This window comes from Solanum pennellii, chromosome 11 (genome assembly GCF_001406875.1).
Source record: "Solanum pennellii chromosome 11, SPENNV200".
NCBI lineage: Eukaryota > Viridiplantae > Streptophyta > Magnoliopsida > Solanales > Solanaceae > Solanum > Solanum pennellii.
Genome location: NC_028647.1, coordinates 52,726,650 through 52,737,237, shown reverse-complemented (window position 1 = coordinate 52,737,237; position 10,588 = coordinate 52,726,650).

The following is a 10,588-nucleotide window of genomic DNA, read 5'->3' as shown; positions in this document are numbered from 1 at the left end:
GTGGTAACTAGTAGCCTGATTCAAATGCTCACCGCCAGAGGTTTGTTTTCAAGGCTACCTTCTGAGGATCCACATGCCCATATAGCTAAGGTAAGGGCAGTGTGTAAAAGCTGTGTAGGGAGGCCGGACTTGGACATGGATGTAATCTGACTTAGAGGCTGCTATATGGTTCACTGAGCTCCCTTACAACTCAATTTTCACTTGGATCCAACTAAGGGATGTTTTCTTAGCACGCTACTATCCATTCTCCAAGAAACTAAACCACAAAGACAGAGTGAACAACTTTGTGGCACTACTAGGAGAGTCAGTTAGTTGTTCTTGGGATAAATTCACCTCGTTCTTGAGAAGCGTCCCAAATCACCGTATAGATGATGAGTCACCGAAGGAATACTTCTAGCGGGGACAGGATGATAATAATAAAGCGGTTTTGGACACTATAGCAGGTGGATCTTATGGGGAGTGTCCTTATGCTGAGATTGCTGAAAAATTAGAGAAAATCTCCCAGAATAATAAAGCTTGGTGTACTAGGAAGTCAGATACCGGGAGAAATACCTTCGCAGTACAGTCCACTCACAACCCAGCCATAGATGAGATTCGTGAAGTAATGGCTCAGATGAGAACTAAGCTTGGGTTGGTACTAAAACATATCACTGGGGGTGCAGGAAAGATAAATGCAGTTAACTACTTGCCTAAACCACCACCTCCTAATGATGAATGCTATTATGTGGAGGACTCCTATGCTGTAAATGAGCAGACAGGGGGTTTCCGACCCAGCGCCCAAGGCTCAAATCAGGATAATTGGCGCCAAGGTCAAGGGAACCAAGTTCGGGTCTATGGTAACTACAACCGTGAGGGTCATTATGTCCGAGATGGAAACTACAACCGCGACAACAACTTCAATAGGGGTAACTACGGTAACAGAAATGATAGGAATGGGCCCTATGTCCCTCCTCAAAATCGTGAAGTTACTCCTAGGGATGGTGGAGATAGTATGGCGCGAGTTGAGGATATGTTGCACAAAATGATGAGGAGGTTCGATGCTAGTGATGAGCACATTAAAGAGTTAAGGAGTGATTTAGCGGGTATTGGGCAAAAAGTCGATACACATGCAATATCGATTAAGCAGATCAAGTTGCAAATGGCCCAATTATCTGCGACTGTGAACACACGGCAACCGGGCACTCTTCCTAGCAACACTGTCCAAAATCCGAAAAATGATGCACACTGTATGGCAATCACTACTCGTGGTGGTAAGCAAACCATTGACCCACCTATGCCGTCTAATGAGGAAAAAGTGAGAAAGGATGATGATAAGGTGGTAAAGGGTAGTGGTGAAGCAGAAGAGAGCACTGGAAAAGATGCAGAAGTCCCTATGAAGGTAATTCCCATGCCTAGACCACCACCACCCTTCCCTCAGAGATTAGTGAAAAAGACCGAGGATGGTAAATATCGGTGTTTTATAACAATGCTGAAGCAGCTTTCTATCAATGTCCCTTTGGTAGAAGCTCTAGAACAAATGCCCGGTTATGCCAAGTTTATGAAAGATCTGGTTACAAAGAAAAGATCGGTCACTTTCGAGGATGATGATAGACTGCAGCATTGTAGTGCTATTGCTACAAGATCTCTTGCACAAAAGAAAGAAGATCCGGGTGCGTTCACTATTCCTTGTACAGTTGGGTAATTACATTTTGCGAAAGCATTATGTGATCTGGGGGCAAGCATAAATCTCATGCCCCTCTCGATTTACAAGAAGTTGGGTTTGGGTAATCCAAAACCCACTGCGATGTGGCTACTGATGGCTGATTGGACGGTGAAAAGGCCTATAGGGATACTCCATGATGTGCTAGTAAAAGTGGAGTCATTCATATTTCCGGCAGATTTTGTTATTCTTGATTGTGAAGTCGATTTTGAAGTGCCTATTATTCTTGGGAGGCCATTCCTTGCTACAGGTAGATTCTTAGTTGATATGGAAAAGGGGCAGATGAAATTTTGGTTGAACAATGAAGAAGCGACCTTCAACGTGTGTAGTACCATGAGGCAGAGTGGTGAGCTCCAATCGGCATCCGCCATATCCCACAAAGAAAAGTTGAAGAAGGAGAATGAACAGAAAAGTGCAAAACAAGAGTTTATGGTTGGGGATTTGGTGCTTTTAGACAGATCTGGGTTGCCTCGTCTTCCGGGCAAGCTCAAGTCCAAACGGACTGGCCCTTACTTGATCACCCAAGTATTCCGTTATGGAGCAGTTGAGTTAAAAACCAAGGAGGGAGTGCGGTTTAAGGTGAATAGAGAACGAATAAAACTCTATTTTGGGCATAATGCATCGGGGAATGAAGTGATAGAGGCATACCATCTTGATGAAGTCTGAGTAATCAAGTGTCCTCAGTCGTGCCGCGACGTTAAATCAGGCGCTTGTTGGGAGGCAACCCAATACTTATAGTTTTTACTTCTAGTATGGTAGCGTTTTCTACTAATGGGTTTTAAATATGCAGGCACATCACCAGGAAATTCTGCAGAAAATTACTCTACAGCAGTCACTAACGGATATAGCGACGGACCGTGTCAACTGTGACGGGCCGTCGCATGAATCCGTCGTTCCAGGTACGTCTTTCTGTTATTTTCAAACTAGGGCACACGCGACGGAAGCAACGACGGACTGTCACATATGAGACGGACCGTCGTCGGGGACTCGTCGCGTCATTAATGAGACGTACCCGACCCGACCCGACTGGGTTTTTTTTTAAAAAAGTCAACATATAAACCCCCAACCCTTCATTTCACCCCATTCCTTCCCTCTTCCTCCTATTTCCCTCCCTTTTCAACTTTCAAAATCATCTCCCTCTTCAACCGATCATTTTACCCAAATTCTCCAAAGTCCTAAAAGTTATCATCTACTAGTCGGAGTTGCTGCTGTGGGTGTCTTCTTGATCACCAAGACCTTTCCATCTTGTTTTTTCTCCAATTCTCAGGTTTGTGTCTCTAATTTCTTCTCATTTATCTTGCATTTTCGTATTTTCGTTTATCAATTAGTATTAGCCTAGTTCTTCCTGATATGTTCATTCCTTTTATATAAAATTCTGTCTAACCTAGGTTAAAAATCTTCGAAATTGCCGTGTTTACAACCCTAGAAATAGGTGCTTTAGCATTGCTAGTTTACTAGGTATTTGGGTTAGACAAATGTAGGTTCAAACACTACCAATTCAATTTGGGTCATAGGGGATGGATGGGGCACCCCCAGTTCTGTCACTGATTTATAGAACGAGACCCCGATGACGGACCGTCGTACCCACGACGGACCGTCGTAGGGTCCGTTCCAAAAGCCCTAACACCCCACTGCCCAATTTTATGCAAGTGTCCTCAAACGGACATATGCGACGGACCGTCATCCACATGACGGTCCGTCCTGCACAACCGTTCTGGTTGTCAGAGACCCTATTCTTGAGGGTCTCTCACTTTTCCTAAGTGTCCTCCAACGGACACATGTGACGGACCGTCGTCTTTACGACGGTCCGTCCTGCACAACCGTTCTGGTTGTCAGAGACCCTATCCCTGAGGGTCTCTCATTTTTTCTAAGTGTCCTCCAACGGACACATGTGACGGAGCGTCGTCTTTACGACGGTCCGTCCTGCACAACCGTTCTGGTTGTCAGAGACCCTGTTCCTAAGGGTCTCTCCACATTTTTCTAAGTGTCCTCAAACGGACAAGTACGACGGACCGTCATACCCACGACGGTCCGTCCTGCATGACCGTTATGATGGTCAGAGACCCCTCTCCTAAGGGTCTCCATTTTTTTTTCAAGTGTCCTCTGACAGACACCTACGACGGACCGTCGTACCTGTGACGGTCCGTCCTGCACATACCTTCATACTTGTCCGAGACTCTCCTTCAGGGTTCTCCATATAAACAAAGTCTAAGTAAGACACGACAGACCCCATTGTTACTATAGAAATATCATTTTATTTTAATTTTTTTTGTATTTATTTATCTTGTTTGCTACTTCTAGTAATAATATTGATCCTTTACAGGTACTATCTACTATGGCACCTAAACAAGATTGAGTCTATGCACGCGGGCGATTGAAGTCTGTCGCCCCGTCTGCCCGCCTGGTTATTGGCTCTAATGATGAGCGTGACCCCGAGTACGTGCCCCCATGCACTTCCACCCCTTCCCGTGCTGCACGTGCTGCCAGAGCCACACCCAAAAAGGTGGCGTCCAGCGTAGTCACTGCCTCCTAGTCTGATGAGGAGCGCACACTGACCGGCGCACCTTCTGGGTCAGCCACCAATGAAGAAGGAGCGTCTGGCTCCTTAGGAGTTTCGTGGTCGGAGGAGGCCTCCGGCTCTGCTGAGGTTCCCGCACCCGCCACCGCTGCAGCGTCGGCCTCGTCTGATGAGTCTTACAGTTCGGAATCCACACCCGGTTCACCAGCTCATGCTCCCACCCCGGCTACTGACCAGCCCAACCGGTGGAGTGTCAACGGGCAATTTCAAGTCTACTCCGACGCAAAGTTCCTGAATGAAAAAGGAGTTATGACTCGAGCACTCACATTGGAGCGGCGGGTCCTTACAGGGAGTCTCCCGACGATGCCTAAGATCCACAATCTCTTCACCAGACATCGACTGGAGTAGACAGCACGTCCGTTGGGACTTTATAGTGAAGAGCTGGTCCGAGAGTTCTATGCATCCTACTTAGCGACTCTCCGATCACATATTGATAGGCGGGCTGCCCCCGCCAAACAGGCCCCATTGGAGCAGGTTCGAGTACGGGGCGTTCAGGTCGATATCTCCCTACCTTCCATCCGCCGGTTTCTAAATGGCGAGGGTGTTGATGCTACTCGGACCCCTCTCACTACCGAGTTTTACTACCGATGGCAGCTTGTTAAAGATGGCCAATTCCTGCGCGAGCCATCGCTGAGAGAGACCACCAAGAGGTGGATGGCTCTGCACTTGTCAGTTGATGGAGAGGGTGCCGACTGGGTGACCGAGCCGAAGGGGGCCATCAAGAAGGCCAACCTGACTTTCACGGCAAAGTTTTTGTGGTTGATTGTCCGCCACTGCCTTTCCCCCACAGCCGCTGATAATATCGTCACATGGGATCGAGCAGTACTGATGGCGGCGATGATAGCCGGGTTCGAGGTGGATTTTGCGTGGCTTCTACAGGCTGTCATGCACGAGAGGGCTTTTAAAGTCACAACTACTTACCCTTTCTCCTGCATGATATTTTCTCTATGCAGGTCTGCCAGTGTGCCTATATGGCACGTTGATCAACTCAAGACCCCGCTGGGCACAGTTGATATCGGCCTCATCAGGGATGAGGCCAATGAGTTGGCTCCACGCAGAGGGCCCCGTCCAGAGTTGCCTCCTCTTGGTGAGAATCTGGCTGAGATGGTAGCACAGACCCGCACGGCTACGCAGGCGGCTTCCACGGACACTACCCCGGTCAAGTCTATCCCGGGTAGTAGCACCGCCCCGAGCTCCTCTCGCTCAGCCCCTTTACCCGCTCTGATCCCGCTTGCTAGGGTCCAGAAATTAGAGGCACAGATGGCCACACTTCTGCATCACATCCATCCTTGGTTGCAGAAGTCTATTGCTGAGGAAGAAGATCGCTTGGAGCGGAGAATGGTCCAGCACATAGAGCGGAAGATCGTTGAGGTTCATCAGCGCTTGGACGCTTTTGAGTTGCGAGTGCTAGCCCGAACAGCCCCTCCGGTGGATGTGTCGACCCTTCAGGCTACGGTCGACAGTCTTCGAGCAGATATTGATACGATCTTAGAGGCCAGGGTGCCTGAGTCTGAGGTCTGCAGAGCCTGCTGAAGACACAGTGTTGGCGGCCCTATTCGCCACTTCAGACATTCCACCACCTCCCCCTCGAGAGCATGACAAGAGGCGTAGGGTTCGAGAGGAGGATGAGGCGCGAGCACGGAAGAAGGAGTGCCGTGAGATGGAGGCTGCGAGGAGAGCCTCGCTTGCTGAGGAGGAGGCGCGTCAGATGAGAGCAGAAGAGTTAGCTGTTGGGGAGTCTAGCTCCCGAACTGTGGAGATCGCGGGAGGCACTGCTGATAGTGCTGTTGATGCTGAGGACACCACTGAGGGTGTCCAGATGACAGAGGAAGTGGGCTCCGGGGAACCGGACCCACCAGCTTGCTGATCGTCGGCGCTTTGCGCCCCAGGTTTGCTTCACCTACCACTCTAATTTTTATATAAGTTTCTCCTTATTTGCAGGAAATCTGTCCAAAGATGAATGCGGAGGTTTTTGAGCGAAGAAATGCAGAAGAAACCACCTACGGAGCTTGTGACGGTCCGTCATGCTTGTGACGGTCCGTAGGTGGCAGCGTAGTGCAGCTGCTAAAGGAAGATAGGGAAGTCTGACCAAGTGTGGGGTTACGGAAAGTGTGACGGACCGTTGTAGCCATGACGGTCTGTCCTGCAGGTTCGTCATGAAGATCAGAGAAGTAGCCCCAGTACCCATATCCAAGAGTTCAAATGTTTTGGAACGGAGACCCTCGACGGACCGTTGTGCTCGTACCGATCCGTCATACCTGCCGTCGAGGGTAATGAAGAAAGCAGCAGAAGAAAATTGCACAAGTATGGGACGACGGAATCCATGACGGCCCGTCGTGACCACGACGATCCGTCGCGAGGTCCGTTGACCCAGCCGCGTTTTGACAGATTTCCAGCAAATAGAGTCCTTGTTTAATTAGGTTTTTATTTTCTATAAATAGTTCGAAAAACCTTGTTTTTGAGGTTAGACGCTGGATTATTAGTTAGACGCTGGATTATTAGTTAGACTCTGTGTTACTAGGTTATGTTGAGACTTTTATCATTGAGTGTTGGTGATTTTTGTTGATTAATCAAGCTAACTTTCGGATTTTACTCTTTCTCATTGAAGTAAATACATGAATTCTTATGTTATATATTTGAATATTGTGATTATGACTATGGGTAACTAAACTCCATAACTAAGGTTGTGGGAATCATAGGAAAATAATGAGGTAAAACCTAACTAAAATAACAATTCTAGAATAGTGTCTTGCATGTATTGATAATTCTTTCGCATAGAAGTCTTTTTAACGGATGGCCAACGTTAGAACTCGCCTTAATGCTACTTGCCGGACCAAGGAGGTAGATAATAGGAAAAGAATTATCAACATAGATTTAGTGTATACTATCTAATAGGCTAGTATTGATTGGTACGAGGTATTAACTTAGTCAAATATCGAATACGATGCGTAATATAAAGGTAAAGATAAGGGTTAGGATGGTAACACACGTAGCCGGACCAAGGTGCGGAGTGACATTTTCTAGATGCCGGACCAAGGATTTAGAAATACATAACTTATCACTTTGCAAGCAAGATACTAGGAAAGAATTGTTATAGTTAGACTTATCAAGTTATGAACCTGTGGGGAACACGTAAACCCTAGTTACTTTGATTAATTGATTAAACTCCAACATTCAAAGCTGTTAGTTGTCTCCTTTTATTTCGCCAGTTATTTTCATTTATTTAGGAATAGAAACCCCCCTTTTATCATTTTTGCTTTCCAAGAAAGTAATTGACTGAACAATAGTAGTAATAATTGAAGTTAAGTCTAAACTATTTTCCTCGTGGGAACGATCCCAACCTCACTAGTTGGGTTATTTACTTGACACGACCGCTTTACTTCTTATTTGAGAAGTAAGTTTGAGCGTATCAATAGGCATGTAAATATTTACATATAAATACACATATTCCCCGTTTTGAAAATCATGGGTAGGTGGTACTCTGGGGACGCGTTGGCTTAATTAAAAAAAATTGGAATTAAACCTCGTAATTCCTTTGACTTTCATACTAACGATGGGTTAGGAGATAGTGCTTATAATTTATTTATATATATTTTTTAAAACAAATGTCATAATCAATCCTGAGTTTGAAAGGAGAATTGAACAATGACTAAAAAAAAGTATGTTATAAATCTTTGTAAAAAAAAAAACTAGTAGAACATTAATGTAGTCAATAAATTAAATGCAAAGATTTTACTATGAAATATATTTAAAAGTCAAGCAATTTGTTAAATGCAACAAATGATTTTTAGCTTATTTTAATGAGCAATTACTGATTAGCAACACAATATTAATTGGTTTATTTATTTAAAAGTGGCAGAAAAAATATGCACAACAAATGTATTTTTATTATTGATATGCTGAAAATTTATAAGCCAATTAACATGATTTTTAGGTGATTAACATGCTGAAAAAATTATTGAAACACACAAAAATTTTAAAAGTCTTACGGATTAACCTACTAAGATTATTAGGATTTGATTTTAACATGCAAAATTATTAGAATCTATCTTTTAAAAATTCATTAAAAAATTTAGAGTTACTAGACAAAATATTAAGAATGTTGAAAATTGGTTAGATTACAATATCTATAAATAAGAATTCTTGATGGTTAAAAGATTTAAAATCGCATACCTATAAGCATGATTCTAACTTTGAAAATTATGATAAACAAGTAAACAAGTAGCATGTAATCCCCTCCCCTTAGATGATCCCCTAAATTCTTTATTTTATTTTATTTTATTTTTTTATATTGAGAGTTAGAGTTGAGATTTACATAAATTATTACAAAGTAACAATTATACATTAGAACATAAACCAAATAAAATCGTCTTCTCTAGTCTTCCTTCTCTTGGCGACTCTTCTAGATCTTGTACCTTAATTAAAATCTGCTAAAAGGGTAATGTGACACACATATATAAAAATAGACATAGTATCAAATATTCATAATAACTTATTATTTTCACACTAACAACACGCCAAAATAGATAAAGAATAATCATTATCGCACTTAGAGGGAAAGGATAATGAAACTAACTCGGATGCTTCCTTGTAATTCCATTTTTCAACACACGACAACATTCATAATTATGCAAAACCAAATTTAAACTAATGAAGAGGGCTAACTTATAATATAAATGATAATTAAGAACACTAACCGGTTAAGCAGAATAGAGAATTAGCAATGAAGTATTAAGTAAGGTTTTTGATCCACAACCGCAACACAACAATACCTCCAAGAATGATGCAAAGTTTCACTAAAGTTCTTCCGTCTTTTCAAGAATAGATAGAAATATTTATAGTATTTCAAGAGACAGCAATGAGAGAATAGGAGAACTTGTAGTAAGAGTGAGTGGATGAGTGTTGGTAGATACTGTGTGTTGAAAGAATGAAAAGGGGTTTCTTTTTATAGCAAAGAAGAGGAGCAAATAAGGAAAATAAATAAATTAAGGAGTCAATTAAGTCACAATTTCCTTATTTTAAAGGAAGTCAAATCAAAATTATTATTTTCCTAAAATAAGCAAGTATGAAATTTGTCAAATTCCAGATAAGGAAAAAGGAATCGATTAGTATTACTTTATTTTATTTTAAGAGATCCAAATCAGAAAATTAAATATTTAATTACCAAATATAACTAGTAAGAATGAGAGTTAGGAAAAATATTAATAAAGAAGAGACAAATCTGATTTATTTTAAATTATTTTTACCATATAAAAACAAATAAGAAAAAATGACAAAAATAGGGAGAATTATTATTATTATTATTATTATTATTATTATTATTATTATTTTAAATAAAGAAGAGCTAAAAAATTATATTTTTGAATTATTATTATTATTATTTTACCAATATATGAGCAACTAAATATGACAAGAAAATAATTTAATATTGTCATATATAAACAAGTAAGATTAGTCAAGTCAACTCTTAATGGAAGGAGGGGTCAATAAAAAATTATTTTCCTAAATAAGAGAGCCTCAAATCAGTACACAAATATTTTCCAAGTGAATAAATCTTTTTTTTCAAGAACAAAAAATTTTATTAATTTTACCAAAATGAGCAAAGACTTATCAAAATATTCATCTACCATGTATAGATATGTAAGAAAAGCCAATCAAGGTAGACCATTATAGTACTAATAATCACTGAAATTATAAATAATCAAATTAAGATACAAATTATTTTAATTCTAATTTCAACAACACGCGGAAATCAATTAAGAGCCTAAGTAAAACAAGGGTGTTAACAAACTGTTTTTTGAAAAACAAACCTATGCAAATGAACCTTCAAGCGATCTCAAATTGCAATTTGTAAAATTTAATCAACAAAGCTATAACAAGTATAATGAACATAGTAAAACATTATTGACAAGAATATATGAGTCATAAAGAATTGAACAGATGAAGTAATAAATAATTAGATTTTTATACCGGGGATGGATCTGTTGAGATTCGTCTTGAACTTTGTCGGGGATGAGAAGAATAGAGACATATGGGCCTTGCTGGTTCGTTGTTGCTGTTGTCCGTCCTTGCTGGCCGGAGCAGCTGCCTACGCTGGGGTTGCTGTTGATGTTACTGTGGCCTCGACTGCTTGAGCTGCTGCTGGTTGTTGCGTGGGGCTGCTGCTATTTTCGCCGGAGAAGCAAGCGACTAGAGTTCTTTTGTCCCTGCAAAAGGAGAAGAAGGCGAGGCTGTAGAGGGAAGGAGAAACGGAGAGGAGAGCCGCCAGAGATGGTTGCTAATCTCATGAGGTTGCTACCCCGCTACTGCTG